Genomic DNA, 22,873 nt, shown 5'->3' with positions numbered 1-22,873 from the left:
AAGAATGCTTTATGTGATAGTTATATTGTTGAATTCATTCATGATGCTACTGAAAATTATTATGAGGGAGGAATATATGCTTGTAGGAGTTGCAATAATATCAAGTTTCCTCTCTATGTGTTGAAAATCTTGAAGTTATCCTTGTTTTACCTTCCTATGCAAGTTGATTCTTGTTCCCACAAGTTGGTTGCTCAAAAAATCCCTATGCATAGGAAGTGGGTTAGGATTAAATGTGCTATTCATACTCTTCATGATGCTCTCTTTATGTTTCAATTCTTATCCTTTATGTGAGCATCATTGAAATCATCATGCCTAGCTAGGGGCGTTAAACGATAGTGCTTGTTGGGAGGCAACCCAATTTTATTTTTGTTCCTTGCTTTTTGCTCCTGTTTAGCAATAAATAATTTATATAGCCTCTGTTATGATTTAGCTTTTGTGTTTAATTAGTGTTTGTGCCAAGTAGAACCGTTGGGAAGACTTGGGAAAAGTCTTTTTGATCTTGCTGTAAAAAACAGAAACTTTAGCGCTCACGAGAATTGCTGCCATTTTTATTTGGAAATTTCTATTTAGTTAATTAATTTTTTCAGATGATTAATAGATAAATTCCTCACGTCCAGCAATTTATTTTAGAATTTTTGAGGTTCCAGAAGTTTGCGTTAGTTACAGATTACTACAGACTGTTCTATTTTTGACAGATTCTGTTTTTCATGTGTTGTTTGCTTATTTTGATGAATCTATGGCTAGTAAAATAGTTTATAAACCATAGAGAAGTTGGAATAAAGTAGGTTTAACAACAATATAAATAAAGAATGTGTTCATTACAATACCTTGAAGTGGTGTTTTGTTTTATTTCGCTAACGGAGCTCGCGAGATTTTCTACTTTAAGTTTTGTGTTGTGAAGTTTTCAAGTTTTGGGTAAAAGATTTGATGGATTATGGAACAAGGAGTGGAAAGAGTCTAAGCTTGGGGATGCCCATGGCACCCCAAGATAATCTAAGGACACCTAAAAGCCAAAGCTTGGGGATGCCCCGGAAGGCATCCCCTCTTTCGTCTACTTCCATCGGTAACTTTACTTGGAGCTATATTTTGCTTGGAGCGTCTTGTATTATTTGAGTATTTATTTGTTAGTTTTCCTCAATCATCGTTTCTGTACACACCTTTTGAGAGAGTCACACTTGATTCGGAAATTGTTAGAATACTCTATGTGCTTCACTTATATCTTTTGAGTTATATAGTTTTTGCTCTAGTGCTTCACTTATATCTTTTAGAGCACGTCGGTGGATTTGTTTTATAGAAACTATTGTTCTCTGATGCTTCACATAGATTATTTTGAGATTCCTACAAAACAGCATGGTAATTTGCTTTAATTATGTTAGGCATTCAAGATTAATATTTTTTTTCTTATGAGTGTGTTGAATACTATCAGAAGTTTGATACTTGATAATTGTTTTGAGATATGGAGATGGTGATATTAGAGTCATGCTAGTTGAGTAGTTGTGAATTTGAGAAATAGTTGTGTTAAAGTTTGTGATTCCTGTAGCATGCACGTATGGTGAACTGTTATGTGATGAAGTCGGAGCATGATTTATATATTGATTGTCTTCCTTATGAGTGACGGTCGTGGACGAGCGATGGTCTTTTCCTACCAATCTATCCCCCTAGGAGCATGCGTGTAATACTTTGCTTTGATAACTTATAGATTTTTGCAATAAGTATATGAGTTCTTTATGACTAAGGTTGAGTCCATGGATCATACGCACTTTTCTTCCTTCCACCATTGCTAGCCTCTCTAATACCGCGCACCTTTTGCCGGTACCATAAACCCACCATATACCTTCCTCAGAACAGCCACCATATCTACCTATTATGGCATTTCCATAGCCATTCTGAGATATATTGCCATGCAACTCTCCACCGTTCCGTTTATTATGACATGCTCCATCTTGTCATATTGCTATGCATAATCATGTAGTTGACATCGTATTTGTGGCAAAGCCACCGTTCATAATTGTTCCATACATGTCACTCATGAGTCATTGCACATCCCGGTACACCGCCGAAGGCATTCATATAGAGTCATATTTTGTTCTAAGAATCGAGTTGTAATTCTTGAGTTGTAAGTAAATAAAAGTGCGATGATCATCATTATTAGAGCATTGTCCCAGTGAGGAAAGGATGATGGAGACTATGATTCCCTGTAGCGACCAGACCACAAACAGTCTGATCTCTGTGCTCCGGTGTCATCCCTGGATCAGTAATGGTTACACCACACAGTACTCGGAGGATTTATAGCAGAGTAGCAATCACACACTTATTACATCGAGTGTCTCAAAAGAGAACTTATTACAATAAATATGGCTTCAGGCCATCTAATAACGATAACAGCGGAAGGCTTGGAAGGTAAGTGAGTCCATCAACTCCAACGGCATCACTGAGTATAGATCCACGACCTAAAAACTCCTTAATCGTCGTCTGAAAAGTCTAAAACATTAACGTTGCAGCCTGAAAATGGGTCAGCACATGGAATATGCTGGCAAGGTAACACATAGAGAGTAATGGAATGCAACAGCTATACTATATGCATATTTGGCTGGTGGAAAGCTCTATGGTTACGGTTTTTGCGTAAAGCCAATTTTTCCCTACTTCAAAGGAATAAATTTAATTACTATCATGGTGGTTGTTAAACATTGAGAATGGTTGACAGCATTCTCAATCCCAATTAAGTAACATCATTAAACCCAACAAAATTTACTTTAGAGTAACATGTTGAGATTCACATGATAATCCACGTACTAGATACTCAAGATGTCCATAACCGGGGACACAGCTAATCATGATTAGTTTATACACTCTGCAGAGGTTTGCACACTTTTCCCCACAAGACTCGATCACCTCCGTTGGATTTCTCGCACTACATGGTGTTTGAGAAACGGATGACCGAGACACAGTCTTTCAGAAGCGCTAGCACCTTACGATGGATAGACCGGTACACCTACTTTCCCCTACATCTGCTAGTCTACCCTGTAAGAGTTCGCACGACTTAATCAACTATTCCAGAGCCCATAATGGCTTGTGGCTGCACACGGAAGTTTCTAGTATGAATAATCTCATGATCCCTTTGAGCCTGGGTGGCGGTCCAAAAGAAAAACAGGCAAGTCCTGGAATACCCAGGTGCCTCAATCCACCCAGATGTGTGTTAGGTTGCCACCTTAGAGAAACCATTAATTAACAATGTCACATCTGTCATGGATATCACTCACCCAATCCACGTCTACTAGCATAGCATGGCATAAAGCAAACGCAGAAGTAACTCCCAAAGGTTTGATAATAAACAGGTAATAGGTACTACCTCATCTACTGCCCATCCCACAATTTAATTAGATCCTAATCATGCAATGTGTGAGGATTGATCTAATGCAATAAAACTGGGTTGTAGAAAAAGGTATGATCAAAGTGTTACTTGCCTTGCTGATGATCCGCGAAACCTAGAGATTCGAAGTAACAGGCGGCGCACTCCGGGTATTCTATCGTAGACAAACAACAAGAATACAATAAGCACTCATCTAATGCACATGTAAAACTTCAAATAGAAGATCTAACCAGAAAGTTCAACTTAAGAACCCTGGTTTGCAAAAAGAATCAAATCGAACGAAGCAAAAGAAAGTCAAACGGCGAAAGAAAATAACTTCGTTCTAGTAATCTGGATCTAGGGCAAATTTTACAGTAGCAAAAACTTGTTTAAGTTGATTATTCGGAAAGAGGGTTTCGAGACGAAACTCCAGGCGCTTGAATCGCCTGATTCCGATAAACGAGCGAAAAGCTATACTAAAACGAAAATCGGATCAGAAATCGCGATTAGAAAATAACCGCGAAAAATCCGACGAAAAAGAAAAACGACGAACAGATTAATCGGTAATTAACCTAATCCAAAAATAAATAAAATAAATAAAATAAAATAATAATAATAAAAAATTTCGAAAATAAAACCGACGAGAAGAAATATATAATTTTTTTAAAGAAATTCGGCATCGAAGTCGAGGCGGCGGCGAACCTCGGGCGGCGCGCTGCTCCGGCGGTGGCGGCGGCGGATCGGGCGCGGGGCTGGTGTGGGCTGGGGGCTCGGGTGCGGCGCTATATAAAGGCGCCCCCGGGCGGAGTCCCGCTCGGGTACGGCCCAAAGTCGGTTTCGTTTTTTTAATAATTACGCTCGGAAGAAAAAATAAAAATAAATACTAAATGGACTCCAAAAATCACGAAATAAATTTTCCCGGGTTTCTAAAATCAAGCCCGATAAAGTGAACATTTATCTGGGCCCAAACTACAACTTTGAAAAACGCGCATTTTTCCTAAATTCAATTAAAAATACCGAAAAACTCCGAAATAAATCTTATTTGATTTTTTTATTAAATATTTAATATTTCTATATTTTGGGAAAGTCATTTTATTCCCTCTCTCATATTTTTGTAATAGAAATAATTGATGATAAAATAAATAAAATCAAATGATCCTGTTTACATAATTTTGAGAAAACTCAAATATGTAAATAACGAAATCCCCAACTCTCTCCGTGGGTCCTTGAGTTGCTTAGGATTTTCTAGGATCAAAACCAAAAGAAAAATAAAATATGATATGCATGATGACCTAATGTATAACATTCCAAATTGAAAATTTGGGATGTTACAAACCTACCCCCCTTAAGATGAATCTCGCCCTCGAGATTCGGGTTGGCTAGAAAATAGGTGAGGGTGGTCCTTGAGCAAATCTTCCTCTCGCTCCCAGATGGCTTCATCCTCTGTGTGGTGGCTCCACTGAACTTTGCAAAACTTGATAACCTTGCTGCGAGTAACTCGGCTGGCAAACTCAAGAATCTTGACTGGTTTCTCCTCATAGGTCAAATTGTTATCCAACTGAATTGCTTCCAATGGCACTGTGTCTCTCAAAGGTATGTCAGCCATCTCCGCGTGACGCTTTTTCAACTGAGAAACGTGGAACACATCATGAACTCCTGTCAATCCTTCTGGCAATTCCAACTTGTAGGCCACTTCTCCCATACGCTTCAAAACTCGATATGGCCCTACAAATCATGGCGCTAACTTCCCCTTAACTCCAAAGCGCTTAATCCCTCGAAGTGGAGATACTCGAAGATAAACTCTGTCTCCAACTTCGTAAACCGTCTCCTTGCATTTAGAATCTGCATAGCTCTTCTTCCTGGACTGGGCTACCTTGAGCCTATCGCGAATCAACTTCACCTTCTGTTCAGACTCCTTAATCAAGTCAGGTCCAAACAACTGGCGGTCTCCAACTTCGTCCCATGACAATGGTGTCCTGCACCTCCTTCCGTACAAAGCTTCGAAAGGGGCCATCTTCAAACTAGTCTGATAGCTATTATTGTAAGAGAACTCTGCATATGGCAAATTATCGTCCCAACTAGATCCATAATCTAGCGCACAAGCTCTCAGCATATCCTCCAAAATCTGATTGACTCTCTCGGTCTGTCCATCTGTCTGCAGATGAAAAGCTGTACTAAATTCTAGCCTAGTACCCAAAGTCTCATGCAACTGCTTCCAGAACTTTGAGGTAAACTGGGTTCCTCTATCTGATACGATGCTCCTCGGAACTCCATGCAAACATACGATCCTGGTCATGTATATGTTTGCCAACTTAGCACTGGTGTAAGTGGTCTTTACTGGGATGAAATGTGCTACCTTCGTCAATCGATCAACTACAACCCAAATTGAGTCATAGCCTGAACGAGTCCTTGGTAATCCCGTGATAAAATCCATGCCTAACTTATCCCACTTTCATTCGGGTATCGGCAATGGTTGCAACAATCCTGCTGGCTTCTGATGCTCTTCCTTTACTCTCTGACATACGTCACAAACTGCTACATACTCCGCAATATCCTTCTTCATTCCGGTCCACCAGAAAATATTCTTCAAATCCAAATACATCTTGGTATTTCCTGGGTGAATCGAATACGGTGAATCATGTGCCTCTTGTAGAATCAACTTTCTGATCTCTGGGTCATTGGGTACATAAACACGGTCTTCAAACCATAGGGTGTCGTGCTCACTCTCACGAAATCCTTTAGCTTTTCCTTGGCTCATTTTCTCCTTTATAGAAGCAATCTCCTTGTCAGATTGCTGAGCCTTTCTGATTTTGTCCATTAAAGTTGACTGGATTTCCAACGCTGCTACATAGCCTCTCGGAACTATTTCCAAACATAGTTCACGAAGATTTACTGCTAACTCCTTGGGTATTTCTCCCATCATTAACGTATTTACATGGCTCTTGCGGCTTAATGCATCAGCTACTACATTAGCCTTCCCGGGGTGATAATGAAATTTCATATCATAATCCTTGATGAGCTCCAACCATCTCCTTTGTCTGAGGTTCAACTCCTTCTGTGTGAAAATGTACTTCAAACTCTTATGATCCGTGTACACCTCACAATGGTTTCCAATGAGGAAATGTCTCCATGTCTTCAATGCATGCACTACGGCTGCTAACTCCAAATCATGCGTGGCATAATTCAATTCGTGTGGCTTCAGTTGTCGTGAAGCATACCAAACAACTCTCCCTTCCTGCATAAGCACTGCTCCAAGTCCTCGACGTGAAGCGTCGCAATACACCTCATAATCCTTGGTTTGTTCTGGCAAAATCAACACTGGTGAGGTAACCAAGCGTTTCTTCAACTCCTGGAAACTAGCCTCACACTCCTCAGTCCATTTTAACTTAGTATCCTTCTTCAGCAACTCCGTCATAGGCTTCGCAATCTTTGAGAAGTTCTCAATAAATCTCCGGTAGTATCCTGCGAGTCCCAGAAAACTCCGGATCTCTCCAACTGTTGTTGGTGCTTCCCACTTGGTCACGGTTTCAACTTTAGCGGGATCTACTGCTATACCTTCTCCGGATATAACGTGTCCGAGGAATCCTACTTCCTTCAACCAAAACTCACATTTGCTGAACTTGGCATATAATTGATGTTCTCTGAGCTTTCCAAGTACCAATCGCAAATTTTCCTTATGTTCCTCTTCATTCTTTGAATAAACCAGGATATCATCAATGAACACTACGACGAACTTATCCAAAAACTCCATAAACACTTTGTTCATCATGTTCATAAAATAGGCAGGCGCGTTAGTCAGTCCAAATGACATAACGGTATACTCATACAGTCCATATCTTGTGGTGAACGTTGTCTTAGGTATGTCCTGCTCTCGAATCTTCAACTGATGGTACCCTGATCGCAAATCGATCTTGGAAAACACTTTAGCTCCTTGCAATCGATCAAACAGATCATTGATCATTGGTAGCGGGTACTTGTTCTTGATTGTTACTTCATTCAATCCTCGATAGTCAACAACCATCCTTAACGATCCATCCTTCTTCTCTACTAGAAGTACTGGTGAATCCCCAAGGCGAAGAACTTGGGCGAATGTAACCTTTATCCAGTAACTCCTTAATCTGCTTCTTAATTTCCACCAAATCTTTTGCGGGCATCCTATATGGTCGCTTCGATATTGGCCCAGTGCCTGGCAAAAGCTCAATCAAAAACTCAATGTCTCTATCAGGTGGCATGCCTGGCAACTCTTTGGGAAATACATCAGGAAAATCCTTTACCACTGGTACTTCCTCCTGTACAACTCCTGATAAGGAATTTACTTGTGTCCTGTTTGGCGCATGCCGGGATACATACTTGATCCTTATTCCTTCTGGGGTGGTAAGCAAAATTGTCTTACTGGCGCAATCGATATTTCCTCCATACATCAACAGCCAATCCATACCAAGAATCACATCCAGACCTTGGGATTCCAGAATAATTAAATCCGTTGGGAAAACATGCCTTCCTATACCTAATGGCACTTGAAAACATCCTTGACTGGCCATGTACTCTACTCCTGGCGAGCTTACTAGCATAGGTGTTTTAAGAACCCTAGTGGGCAGGCTATACTTTTCCACCAATCCCCTTGATATGTATGAATGCGATGCTCCAGTATCAAAAAGAACGAGTGCAGTAAATGACTTAACCAAAAACTTACCTATTACTGCATCGGGCTGAGCTTCAACCTCCTCCACATTAACGTGGTTCACCTGTCCCCTGTTGAAAGGGTTCGGCTTCTTTCCAGAGCTTCCATTGCCGTTTTGGCCTTCAGGACATTCATTGGCATAATGTCCGGTCTTGGAACACTTGAAACAGGTGACTTGACTCAGATCTCTCTTGGCTGGGGTTGATGGGGTGTTGCGGTTCTGTCCATTGCTTCCTCCATTCCCATTACCATTCTTGGTGCCATTGTGATTGTGCGAGCTACCTACTCCATGGGTATGCTGAAAATGTCCTCCCGGTCTAGGGGTAAAACATGGCTTCTGCTGAGCTCCTGAATTATACTTTCCTTGTCCATACTTCCTCTTGCCGTTCTCAATTTGCTGCTGCTTCCCTTCAATCATAAGAGCACGATCTACCAACTCCTGGTAGTTGTTGAAGGTGGCTACCATCAACTGCATACTCAACTCATCATTCAGTCCTTCCAGGAACTTCTCCTGCTTAGCTGCATCCGTAGCAACGTCATCTGGGGCATAACGTGCTAGTTTACTAGACTCCTCCACATACTGGCCAACTGTCCGTCCTCCTTGGCGCAAGTTACGAAACTCACGCTTCTTCATGGCCATTGCTCCTGCTGAAACATGGGCAGTACGAAAAGCCTGCTGAAACTGATCCCATGTGACACTGTCGACTGGGAAGGTGGCTGTGAAATTCTCCCACCAGGATGCTGCGGGTCCTTCTAACTGATGTGCGGCAAACTTCACATTCTCCGCATCTGTGCATCCTGCTGTGGTCAAATCCCTAGCTATCTTTCGGAGCCAATCATCTGCTACTATCGGCTCGGTGCTACTGGAAAACACCGGCAGATTCAGCCTAAGAAAACGGGTTAAGTGGTCAACAGGTGGTGGTGGTGGGTTGTTGTTGTGGTTCCCCTGATTCTGATTCTGAACTAGCAACTGCATCAGGGTGTTCTGCTGCTGGATCAACTGGGTGAGCTCCGGCGGAAAGGCAAATCCGGGGTCACGTCTCGGAGGCATCTGAGGGTTTAGAAAAGATGAGATATAAGAATAGAGGGGGTCTAAAGAGAAAACACTATCCATATGCACATGAGGCAAAAGCAAACAATTCACTTCATTCAATCAAACAAAGGCATACAATCGATCTAGCTATCGCAAGAGTGCTCGGACTACTATATTTACATGGTGGACTACTACTACTGATGAGGTGGTCTACTAGAAATACTCTATGGTTGTAGACTCCATGATATCTGCTCCTGCTTCATCAACATAATCATCATCACTACTATCTGCTTCCGAGTCGGTGCCGTCGATGATGATGTAGTCTTCCGGGCTAATCTCCTTGGGTTCTTCGTCTTCATCTACTGGTGTCGGGCCTCCCATGCCAATCTTCTTGATCAGATCGTCATTCTTCTCCACCAATACTTCAATTTCTTCTTCATAATCTTCACGTGTAGCCTTGAGTTCTTCCTCCAGTTCCTTGATTCTAGTCTTAGCCTTCTTCAGATCTATCATGTCGGCGCACATCTAATTCTCCTGTCGTCGAATGTGCTGGTTTAACTCCTGGATAAAAGCTGCAATTGATCTATCTTTCCTGGTGCTGATCATCTCCTAGTGTTCATCTCGGCGCCCACAAATCTGGTAGATAGTATCCTTAAGATCCTTGCGGTAGACTTCTCCAATGCGTCCCATGGCGATGTGAGCTGCCATACTCTTTCCTAGACTCCAAGTTGGTGCATCAAAAGAAAACTCTATGGGCTCAGTGACTGGCATGAACGTCCTTCCTGGAACTTGAACTTGAATCATCCAGCGCTCTTCTTCAGGTAAAGTGGTGTTGTAGGTTCCCGTGAAACTTGGTACTCCTATGTTCAGGTATCTAGTGACTTCCTTCAAGTGGCGTCCAAAGGGTGTATCTTCATCTGGTTGTGTGAACTTGTTCCTTGCATCCGCCATCCTAAAGAGTAGAAAGATGAGAAGTCAGAAGAGAAGAGAATGAGTAGTGATCTAGGTCTTTAGCTTAGTGGTCGTGTCCTACAGTCAGCGTGTGCTCTGATACCATCTCTGTAGCGACCAGACCTCAAACAGTCTGATCTCTGTGCTCCGGTGTCATCCCTGGATCAGTAATGCTGACACCACACAGTACTCGGAGGATTTATAGCAGAGTAGCAAACACACACTTATTACATCGAGTGTCTCAAAAGAGAACTTATTACAATAAATATGGCTTAAGGCCATCTAATAACGATAACAGCGGAAGGCTTGGAAGGTAAGTGAGTCCATCAACTCCAACGGCATCACTGAGTATAGATCCACGACCTAAAAAATTCTTAATCGTCGTCTGAAAAGTCTGCAACATTAACGTTGCAGCCCGAAAATGGGTCAGCACATGGAATATGCTGGCAAGGTAACACATAGAGAGTAATGGAATGCAACAGCTATACTATATGCATATTTGGCTGGTGGAAAGCTCTATGGTTACGGTTTTTGCGTAAAGCCAATTTTTCCCTACTTCAAAGGAATAAATTTAATTACTATCATGGTGGTTGTTAAACATTGAGAATGGTCGACAGCATTCTCAATCCCAATTAAGTAACATCATTAAACCCAACAAAATTTACTTTAGAGTAACATGTTGAGATTCACATGATAATCCACGTACTAGATACTCAAGATGTCCATAACCGGGGACACGGCTAATCATGATTAGTTTATACACTCTGCAGAGGTTTGCACACTTTTCCCCACAAGACTCGATCGCCTCCGTTGGATTTCTCGCACTACATGGTGTTTGAGAAACGGATGACCGAGACACAGTCTTTCAGAAGCGCTAGCACCTTACGATGGATAGACCGGTACACCTACTTTCCCCTACATCTGCTAGTCTACCCTGTAAGAGTTCGCACGACTTAATCAACTATGCCAGAGCCCATAATGGCTTGTGGCTGCACACAGAAGTTTCTAGTATGAATAATCTCATGATCCCTTTGAGCCTGGGTGGCAGTCCAAAAGAAAAACAGGCAAGTCCTGGAATACCCAGGTGCCTCAATCCACCCAGATGTGTGTTAGGTTGCCACCTTAGATAAACCATTAATTAACAATGTCACATCTGTCATGGATATCACTCACCCAATCCACGTCTACTAGCATAGCATGGCATAAAGCAAACACAGAAGTAACTCCCAAAGGTTTGATAATAAACAGGTAATAGGTACTACCTCATCTACTTCCCATCCCACAATTTAATTAGATCCTAATCATGCAATGTGTGAGGATTGATCTAATGCAATAAAACTGGGTTGTAGAAAAAGGTATGATCAAAGTGTTACTTGCTTGCTGATTATCCGCGAAACCTAGAGATTCGAAGTAACAGGCGGCGCACTCCGGGTATTCTATCGCAGACAAACAACAAGCATACAATAAGCACTCATCTAATGCACAGGTAAAACTTCAAATAGAAGATCTAACCAGAAAGTTCAACTTAAGAACCCTGGTTTGCAAAAAGAATCAAATCGAACGAAGCAAAAGAAAGTCAAACGGCGAAAGAAAACAACTTCGTTCTAGTAATCTGGATCTAGGGCAAATTTTACAGTAGCAAAAACTTGTTTAAGTTGATTATTCGGAAAGAGGGTTTCGAGACGAAACTCCAGGCGCTTGAATCGCCTGATTCCGATAAACGAGCGAAAAGTTATACTAAAACGAAAATCGGATCAGAAATCGCGATCAGAAAATAACCGCGAAAAATCCGACGAAAAAGAAAAACGACGAACAGATTAATCAGTAATTAACCTAATCCAAAAATATATAATATTAAAAAAAATAAAATAATAAAAAAATCGAAAATAAAACCGACAAGAAAAAAAATATAATTTTTTTAAAAGAAATTCGGCACGGAAGTCGAGTTGGCGGCGAACCTCGGGCGACGCGCTGCTCCGGCGGCGGCGGCGGCGGATCGGGCGCGGGGCTGGTGTGGGCTGGGGGCTCGGGTGCGGTGCTATATAAAGGCGCCCCCGGGCGGAGTCCCGCTCGGGTACAGCCCAAAGTCGGTTTCGTTTTTTTTAATAACTACACTCGGAAGAAAAAATAAAAAGAAATACTAAACGGACTCCAAAAATCACAAAATAAATTTTCTCGGGTTTCTAAAATCAAGCCCGATAAAGTGAACATTTATCTGGGCCCAAACTACAACTTTGAAAAACGCGCATTTTTCCTAAATTCAATTAAAAATACCGAAAAACTCCAAAATAAATCTTATTTGATTTTTTTATTAAATCCTCAATATTTCTATATTTTGGGAAAGTCATTTTATTCCCTCTCTCATATTTTTGTAATAGAAATAATTGATGATAAAATAAATAAAATCAAATGATCCTGTTTACATAATTTTGAGAAAACTCAAATATGTAAATAACGAAATCCCAACTCTCTCCGTGGGTCCTTGAGTTGCTTAGGATTTTCTAGGATCAAAACCAAAAGCAAAATAAAATATGATATGCATGATGACCTAATGTATAACATTCCAAATTGAAAATTGGGATGTTACATTCCCCCACAAGTCGGGATGAGACTCCGGACGAAAATAAATAAATAAAAGAGGCCAAAGAATCCCAAATAAAAAAAGAAGAGAAAAGAGGCCATAAAAAAGAGAAGGCCCAAATAAAAAAAATAAAAAACGAGAAAAAAAGAGAGAAGGGGCAATGCTACTATCCTTTTACCACACTTGTGCTTCAAAGTAGCACCATGATCTTCATGATAGAGAGTCTCCTAGGTTGTCACTTTCATATACTAGTGGGAATTTTTCATTATAGAACTTGGTTTGTATATTCCAATGATGGGCTTCCTCAAAATGCCTTAGGTCTTCGTGAGCAAGCAAGTTGGATGCACACCCACTTAGTTTCTTTTTGAGCTTTCATACACTTATAGCTCTAGTGCATCCGTTGCATGGCAATCCCTACTCACTCACATTGATATCTATTGATGGTCATCTCCATATTCCATTGATACGCCTAGTTGATGTGAGGCTATCTTCTCATTTTTGTCTTCTCCACAACAACCATTCTATTCCACATATACTGCTATGTCCATGGCTCACGCTCATGTATTGCGTGAAGATTGAAAAAGTTTGAGAACATCAAAAGTATGAAACAATTGCTTGGCTTGTCATCGGGGTTGTGCATGATTTAAATATTTTGTGTGGTGAAGATAGAGCATAGCCAGACTATAAGATTTTGTAGGGATAAATTTCTTTGGCCATGTTATTTTGAGAAGACATGATTACTTGGTTAGTATGCTTGAAGTATTATTATTTTTATGTCAATATTAAACTTTTGTCTTGAATCTTATGGATCTGAATATTCTTGCCACAATAAAGAGAACTACATGGATAAATATATTAGGTAGCATTCCACATCAAAAATTCTGTTTTTATCATTTACCTACTCGAGGACGAGCAGGAATTAAGCTTGGGGATGCTGATACGTCTCCAACGTATCTATAATTTTTGATTGTTACATGCTATTATATTATCAACCTTGGATGTTTTATATGCTATTTTATATGATTTTTGGGACTAACCTATTAACCTAGAGCCCAGTGCCAGTTTCTGTTTTTTCCTTGTTTTAGAGTATCGCAGAAAAGGAAAATCAAACGGAGTCCAATTGACCTGAAACTTCACGGAACTTATTTTTGGACCAGAAGAAGCCCACGGAGTATCGGAGTTGGACCAGGAGAGTCCCGGGCTGCCCACGAGGGTGGGGGGCGCCCCCACCCCCCTTGGGCGCGCCCCTGCCTCGTGGACAGCCCGAAGGTCCACCGACGTACTTCTTCCTCCCATATATACCCATATACCCTAAAAACTTCGGGGAGCACAATAGATCGGGAGTTCCGCCGCCAGAAGCCTTTGTAGCCACCGAAAACCAATCTAGACCCGTTCCGGCACCCTTCCAGAGGGGAACCCCTCACCGGTGGCCATCTTCATCATCCCGGTGCTCTCCATGACGAGGAGGGAGTAGTTCTCCCTCGGGGCTGAGAGTACATACCAGTAGCTATGTGTTTGATCCCTCTCTCTCTCGTGTTTTTGAGGTGATACGATCTTGATGAATTGCGAGCTTTGCCATTATAGTTCGATGTTATGATGTTTCTCCCCCTCTACTCTCTTGTAATGGATTGAGATTTCCCTTTAAAGTTATCTTATCAGATTGAGTCTTTAAGGATTTGAGAACACTTGATGTATGTCTTGCCTGGGATAACCGTGGTGACAATGGGTTATTCTATTGATTCACTTGATCTATGTTTTGGTGATCAATTTGCGGGTTCCTCCCATGAACCTATGCATAGGGGTTGGCACACGTTTTCCTCTTAACTTTCCGGTACAAACTTTGATGCACTCTTTGAAGTACTTTGTGTTGGTTTGAATAGATGAATCTGAGATTGTGTGATGCATATCGTATAATCATACCCGCAGATACTTGAGGTGACATTGGAGTATCTAGGTGACATTAGGGTTTTGATTGATTTGTGTCTTAAGGTGTTATTCTAGTATGAACTCTAGGATAGATTTAACGGAAAGAATAGCTTCATGTTATTTTACTACGGACTCTTGAATAGATCGATCAGAAAGAATAACTTTGAGGTGGTTTCGCACCCTACCATAATCTCTTTGTTTGTTCTCCGCTATTATTGACTTTGGAGTGACTCTTTGTTGCATGTTGAGGGATAGTTATGTGATCCAATTATGTTATTATTGTTGAGGGAACTTGCACTAGTGAAAGTATGAACCCTAGGCCTTGTTTCAACGCATTGCAATACCGTTTGTGCTCACTTTTATCATTAGTTACCTTGCTGTTTTTATATTTTCATATTACAAAAACTATTATCTACTATCCATATTGCACTTATATCACCATCTCTTCGCCGAACTAGTGCGCCTATACAATTTACCATTGTATTGGGTGTGTTGGGGACACAAGAGACTCTTTGTTATTTTGTTGCGTTGTTGTTTGAGAGAGACCATCTTCATCCTACGCCTCCTACGGATTGATAAACCTTAGGTCATGCACTTGAGGGAAATTTGCTACTTTCCTACAAACCTCTGCACTTGGAGGCCCAACAACGTCTACAAGAAGAAGGTTGTGTAGTAGACATCAAGCTCTTTTCTGGTGCCGTTGCTGGGGAGGTTAGAGCTTGAAGGTATATCTTTAGATCTTGCAATCAAATCTTTTTGTTTCTTGTTTTATCCCTAGTTTAATTTATAAAAGAAAACTAAAAAAATATATGGAATTAAGGGTACCTCATATGCTTCATATTTTTTATATCTATCATGAAAATAAGGATTCCGATAAGTGTGCTCAAGTGATAGAGGAAGAATGCATTAGAATGTTTGGCACTAAATCTTTGAATGATGAGCATGATTGCAATGTTGTTAGTATGAATTCCTTGAATTTCCATGATGCTAATGATATGCAAAACCACAAGCTTGGGGATGCTATGTTTGATGAAGATGATATTTTTTGTCCCCCAAGTTTTGATGAGCAAATTTATTATTATAGCATGCCTCCTATTTATGATGATTATATTGATGAAACTGGGTTTGGAAGAGTGTCAACTTTAGGAAGTAATGATCCCACTATTTTGGAGGATGTTGAATCTTATTGTGATAATTATAAAAGTGGATTTGGAGAGGTCATGACTTTATTTTGTGATGAATCCACTATTCCGGAAGAAGTTCCAATTGATTATGAGAACAAAGTTGCTATCTATGATGATTATTGTGATGACTTGTATGCTATAAAGAACAATCATATCCATGAAACTTGTCATCATGATTTTAGTTTTTAATTGGATTATGCCTCACATGATAGTTCTTTTGTTGAGTTTTCTCCCACTACTATTCATGAGAAGAATTTTGCTTATGAGGAGAGTAATAAAATTTCTATGCTTGTAGATAATGAAAAGAATGCTTTATGTGATAGTTATATTGTTGAATTCATTCATGATTCTACTGAAAATTATTATGAGGGAGGAATATATGCTTGTAGGAGTTGCAATAATATCAAGTTTCCTCTCTATGTGTTGAAAATCTTGAAGTTATCCTTGTTTTACCTTCCTATGCAAGTTGATTCTTGTTCCCACAAGTTGTTTGCTCAAAAAATCCCTATGCATAGGAAGTGGGTTAGGATTAAATGTGCTATTCATACTCTTCATGATGCTCTCTTTATGTTTCAATTCTTATCCTTTATGTGAGCATCATTGAAATCATCATGCCTAGCTAGGGGCGTTAAATGATAGTGCTTGTTGGGAGGCAACCCAATTTTATTTTTGTTCCTTGATTTTTGCTCCTGTTTATCAATAAATAATTTATATAGCCTATGTTATGATTTAGCTTTTGTGTTTAATTAGTGTTTGTGCCAAGTAGAACCGTTGGGAAGACTTGGGAAAAGTCTTTTTGATCTTGCTGTAAAAACAGAAACTTTAGCGCTCACGAGAATTGCTGCCATTTTTATTTGGAAATTGCTATTTAGTTAATTATTTTTTTCAGATGATTAATAGATAAATTCCTCACGTCCAGCAATTTATTTTAGAATTTTTGAGGTTCCAGAAGTTTGCGTTAGTTACAGATTACTACAGACTGTTCTGTTTTTGACAGATTCTGTTTTTCGTGTGTTGTTTTCTTATTTTGATGAATCTATGGCTAGTAAAATAGTTTATGAACCATAGAGAAGTTGGAATACAGTAGGTTTAACAAAAATATAAATAAAGAATGTGTTCATTACAATACCTTGAAGTGGTGTTTTGTTTTATTTCGCTAACGGAGCTCGCGAGATTTTCTACTTTAAGTTTTGTGTTGTGAAGTTTTCAAGTTTTGGGTAAAAGATTTGATGGATTATGGAACAAGGAGTGGAAAGAGTCTAAGCTTGGGGATGCCCATGGCACCCCAAGATAATCTAAGGACACCTAAAAGCCAAAGCTTGGGGATGCCCCGGAAGGCATCCCCTCTTTCGTCTACTTCCATCGGTAACTTTACTTGGAGCTATATTTTGCTTGGAGCGTCTTGTATTATTTGAGTATTTATTTGTTAGTTTTCCTCAATCATCGTTTCTGTACACACCTTTTGAGAGAGTCACACTTGATTCGGAAATTGTTAGAATACTCTATGTGCTTCACTTATATCTTTTGAGTTATATAGTTTTTGCTCTAGTGCTTCACTTATATCTTTTAGAGCACGTCGGTGGATTTGTTTTATAGAAACTATTGTTCTCTGATGCTTCACTTAGATTATTTTGAGATTCCTACAAAACAGCATGGTAATTTTCTTTAATTATGTTAGGCATTCAAGATTAATATTTTTTTTTCTTATGAGTGTGTTGAATACTATGAGAAGTTTGATACTTGATAATTGTTTTGAGATATGGAGATGGTGATATTAGAGTCATGCTAGTTGAGTAGTTGTGAATTTGAGAAATACTTGTGTTAAAGTTTGTGATTCCTGTAGCATGAACGTATGGTGAACTGTTATGTGATGAAGTCGGAGCATGATTTATATATTGATTGTCTTCCTTATGAGTGACGGTCGTGGACGAGCGATGGTCTTTTCCTACCAATCTATCCCCCTAGGAGCATGCGTGTAATAATTTGCTTTGATAACTTATAGATTTTTGGAATAAGTATATGAGTTCTTTATGACTAAGGTTGAGTCCATGGATCATACGCACTTTTCTTCCTTCCACCATTGCTAGCCTCTCTAATACCGCGCACCTTTTGCCGGTACCATAAACCCACCATATACCTTCCTCAAAACAGCCACCATACCTACCTATTATGGCATTTCCATAGCCATTCCGAGATATATTGCCATGCATCTCTCCACTGTTCCGTTTATTATGACACGCTCCATCATTGTCATATTGCTATGCATGATCATGTAGTTGACATCATATTTGTAGCAAAGCCACCGTTCATAATTGTTCCATACATGTCACTCATGAGTCATTGCACATCCCGGTACACCGCCGGAGGCATTCATATAGAGTCATATTTTGTTCTAAGAATCGAGTTGTAATTCTTCAGTTGTAAGTAAATAAAAGTGCGATGATCATCATTATTAGAGCATTGTCCCAGTGAGGAAAGGATGATGGAGACTATGATTCCCCCACAAGTCGGGATGAGACTCCGGACGAAAATAAATAAATAAAAGAGGCCAAAGAATCCCAAATAAAAAAAGAAGAGAAAAGAGGCCATAAAAAAGAGAAGGCCCAAATAAAAAAATTAAAAAGGAGAAAAAAAGAGAGAAGGGGCAATGCTACTATCCTTTTACCACACTTGTGCTTCAAAGTAGCACCATGATCTTCATGATAGAGAGTCTCCTATGTTGTCACTTTCATATACTAGTGGGAATTTTTCATTATAGAACTTGGTTTGTATATTCCAATGATGGGCTTCCTCAAAATGCCTTAGGTCTTCGTGAGCAAGCAAGTTGGATGCACACCCACTTAGTTTCTTTTTGAGCTTTCATACACTTATAGCTCTAGTGCATCCGTTGCATGGCAATCCCTACTCACTCACATTGATATCTATTGATGGTCATCTCCATAGCCCGTTGATACGCCTAGTTGATGTGAGACTATCTTCTCATTTTTGTCTTCTCCACAACAACCATTCTATTCCACATATAGTGCTATGTCCATGGCTCACGCTCATGTATTGCGTGAAGATTGAAAAAGTTTGAGAACATCAAAAGTATGAAACAATTGCTTGGCTTGTCATCGGGGTTGTGCATGATTTAAATATTTTGTGTGGTGAAGATAGAGCATAGCTAGACTATAAGATTTTGTAGGGATAAATTTCTTTGGCCATGTTATTTTGAGAATACATGATTACTTGGTTAGTATGCTTGAAGTATTATTATTTTTATGTCAATATTAAACTTTTGTCTTGAATCTTATGGATCTGAATATTCTTGCCACAATAAAGAGAACTACATGGATAAATATATTAGGTAGCATTCCACATCAAAAATTCTGTTTTTATCATTTACCTACTCGAGGACGAGCAGGAATTAAGCTTGGGGATGCTGATACGTCTCCAACGTATCTATAATTTTTGATTGTTACATGCTATTATATCATCAACCTTGGATGTTTTATATGCTATTTTATATGATTTTTGGGACTAACCTATTATCCTAGAGCCCAGTGCCAGTTTCTGTTTTTTTCCTTGTTTTAGAGTATCGCAGAAAAGGAAAATCAAACGGAGTCCAATTGACCTGAAACTTCACGGAACTTATTTTTGGACCAGAAGAAGCCCACGGAGTATCGGAGTTGGACCAGGAGAGTCCCGGGCTGCCCACGAGGGTGGGGGGCGCGCCGACCCCCCTTGGGTGCGCCCCCTGCCTCGTGGGCAGCCCGGAGGTCCACCGACATACTTCTTCCTCCCATATATACCCATATACCCTAAAAACTTTAGGGAGCACAATAGATCGCGAGTTCCGCCGCCAGAAGCCTTTGTAGCCACCGAAAACCAATCTAGACCCGTTCCGGCACCCTTCCGGAGGGGGAACCCCTCACCGGTGGCCATCTTCATCATCCCGGTGCTCTCCAGGACGAGGAGGGAGTAGTTCTCCCTTGGGGCTGAGGGTATGTACGAGTAGCTATGTGTTTGATCTCTCTCTCTCTGTCGTGTTCTTGAGGTGATACGATCTTGATGTATCGTGACCTTTGCTATTATAGTTGGATGTTATGATGTTTCTCCCCCTCTACTCTCTTGTAATGGATTGAGTTTTCCCTTTGAAGTTATCTTATCGGATTGAGTCTTTAAGGATTTGAGAACACTTGATGTATGTCTTGCCTGGGATAACCGTGGTGACAATGGGTTATTCTATTGATTCACTTGATGTATGTTTTGCTGATCAACTTGCGGGTTCCGCCCATGAACCTATGCATAGGGGTTGGCACACGTTTTCGTCTTGACTTTCTGGTAGAAACTTTGGGGCACTCTTTGAATTACTTTGTGTTGGTTTGAATAGATGAATCTGAGATTGTGTGATGCATATCGTATAATCATACCCGCAGATACTTGATGTGACATTGGAGTATCTAGGTGAAATTAGGGTTTTGATTGATTTGTGTCTTAAGGTGTTATTCTAGTACGAACTCTAGGATAGATTGAACGAAAAGAATAGCTTCATGTTATTTTACTATGGACTCTTGAATAGATCGATCAGAAAGAATAACTTTGAGGTGGTTTCGTACCCTACCATAATCTCTTCGTTTGTTCTCCGTTATTAGTGGCTTTGGAGTGACTCTTTGTTGCATGTTGAGGGATAGTTATGTGATCCAATTATGTTATTATTGTTGAGGGAACTTGCACTAGTGAAAGTATGAATCCTAGGCCTTGTTTCAACGCATTGCAATACTGTTTGTGCTCACTTTTATCATTAGTTACCTTGCTGTTTTTATATTTTTCATATTACAAAACCTATTATCTACTATCCATATTGCACTTGTATCACCATCTCTTCATCGAACTAGTGCACCTATACAATTCACCATTGTATTGGGTGTGTTGGGGACACAAGAGACTCTTTGTTATTTGGTTGCATGGTTGTTTGAGAGAGACCATCTTCATCCTACGCCTCCTACGGATTGATAAACCTTAGGTCATCCACTTGAGGGAAATTTGCTACTGTCCTACAAACCTCTGCACTTGGAGGCCCAACAACGTCTACAAGAAGAAGGTTGTGTAGTAGACATTAGCGAGGTATGATAATCCCCAAGTGCAAGGAATCAGCGTAGCAATTTCCAAAGGTGGAAGTGATAAGTATGGAGTGTTGAACCCACAAGGAGCTAAAGGTAAGATCAATATTCTCTCAAGTGCTATCTTCCACTGATACGACTCTACGTACACCAAACGTTTGCTTCCATCTAGAAACATGAAATAAAACTACATTGTGGGTATGAAGAGGATAACTTTGCATGATATCAGAGAACTAAACTATAAAAATAAGTGTTGTTAACATAAAATTAGAATATATTATAAATAGTGAGTGTGGAATAATCATGGATCGGTGTGCGGAATTATTATAGGCAATTGTTAACAAGATCAATGGTCATCATTGCAATTTTATATGAGGGAGAGGCATAAGCTAACATACTTTCTCTCCTTGGATGATATGCACTTATGATTGGAACTCTAGCAAGCATCTGCAACTACTAAATATCATTAAGGTAAAACCCAACCACAACATTAAAGTATCAAGTCCCCTTTATCCCATTTGCAACAACCCCCTCACTCGGGTTTATGCTTCTGTCACTCAAGCAACCCACTATAAGCGAATCATGAACATATTACAACACCCTACAACGGTAATCCTTCACGTGTGCGCGGCACAGAAAGAATCATAGGAGAACACCAAAATAAAACATACAACTCAAACCAATCTATATCATCAATCAACCCAAAAGACAAAAGAAATATGCTAAAAACATCATAGGATGGCAACACATCATTGGATCATAATATGTGGCATAAAGCACCATGTTCAAGTAGGGGAATACCATGGGGTGTGGGAGAGTGGACCGCGTAAAAGAGATGAGGATGGTGATGAAGATGGTGATGTTGATGAAGACGATCACCGCGGTGATGGTTACCCCGACGGCACTCCGGCGCCACCGAGAGAGGGGGGAGAGTCACCCCCTATGCTTCCTCCTCCATGGCCTCCCCCCTTGATGGGGAGAGGTTCTCCCTCTTGTCCTTGGCCCCCATGGCCTCCGGTGATCATGGCCCCCTCCGGCAGGGTACTGGAGAGGGCCTAGATTGATTTTGCATGGCTACAGAGGCTTGCGGTGGTAGAACTCCTGATCTAGGTTTATTTTTGGGGTTTTGGTATCTATAGGAATTTTTGGCGTTGGTCTCACGTCAAGGGGGTCCATGAGGCAGCGACAAGGTAGGAGCACCCTCCCAGGGGGGAGGGGGGAGGGCGCGCCCCCTACGTTGTCGTGGCCTCGGGACTCTTCTGGTCCAACTCTTATGCCTCGTGGTTCTCTTTTGATCCATAAAAAATCACCGTAAATTTTTAGCCCATTCTGAGAACTTTTATTTCTGCACAAAAAACGACACCACGGTAGTTCTGCTTGAAATAACGCCAGTCTGGGTTAGTTCTAATCAAATCATACCAAAACCATATAAAATTGTTGTAAATATGGCATGAATACTTCATAAATTATAGATGCGTCGGAGACGTATCAAGGTGTTGATCCGGGATCGACAGGTTAGGACGAACGGCGCCCACCTTGCCATCGTTCGCCGATGAGGCCATGTTAAACCTTTTTTTTGGCCGTACGTTCGTCGGGCTCCCCGGGATACATGGTCGGGCTTAGGTGGCAACTTTTTGGAGTAGGGGATGTGGATCTGGCGGGGAGGGACACCGCAGGCCTCATCTAAAAACCGAGGGGAACAATGCTATGGGAATAGCTGGGTAACTTGAACTTTATTATCAAAGGTAGGAGGCACTGGCAGACCGGCAGGGGTTGGCAGCGGCGGTGCTGGCGAGCTAGGGTTCGAGCAGGGGGGGAGGGTGGGGTGGACTATGGAGGGAGCGGGGTGGTGTTTGAGGATACGCCACAGCTATTAAAATTGTTAGTAATGGTGGGTGGAGATGGTAGTGGACGAGGAAGGACGACGGTTCAAATGCCTCGGCTACTAAAATTTGGGTAAAGGAATTGAAGCGGGACGGGAGCAACTGATACGTCTCCAACGTATCTATAATTTTTTATTGTTCCATGCTATTATATCATCTGTTTTGGATGTTTTATATGCATTA

Source organism: Triticum urartu, chromosome 7A (assembly GCF_056163025.1).
Source record: "Triticum urartu cultivar PI428250 chromosome 7A, HENAU_Tu73, whole genome shotgun sequence".
Taxonomy (NCBI): Eukaryota; Viridiplantae; Streptophyta; class Magnoliopsida; order Poales; family Poaceae; genus Triticum; species Triticum urartu.
Note: the sequence above shows the minus strand (reverse complement) of the source record.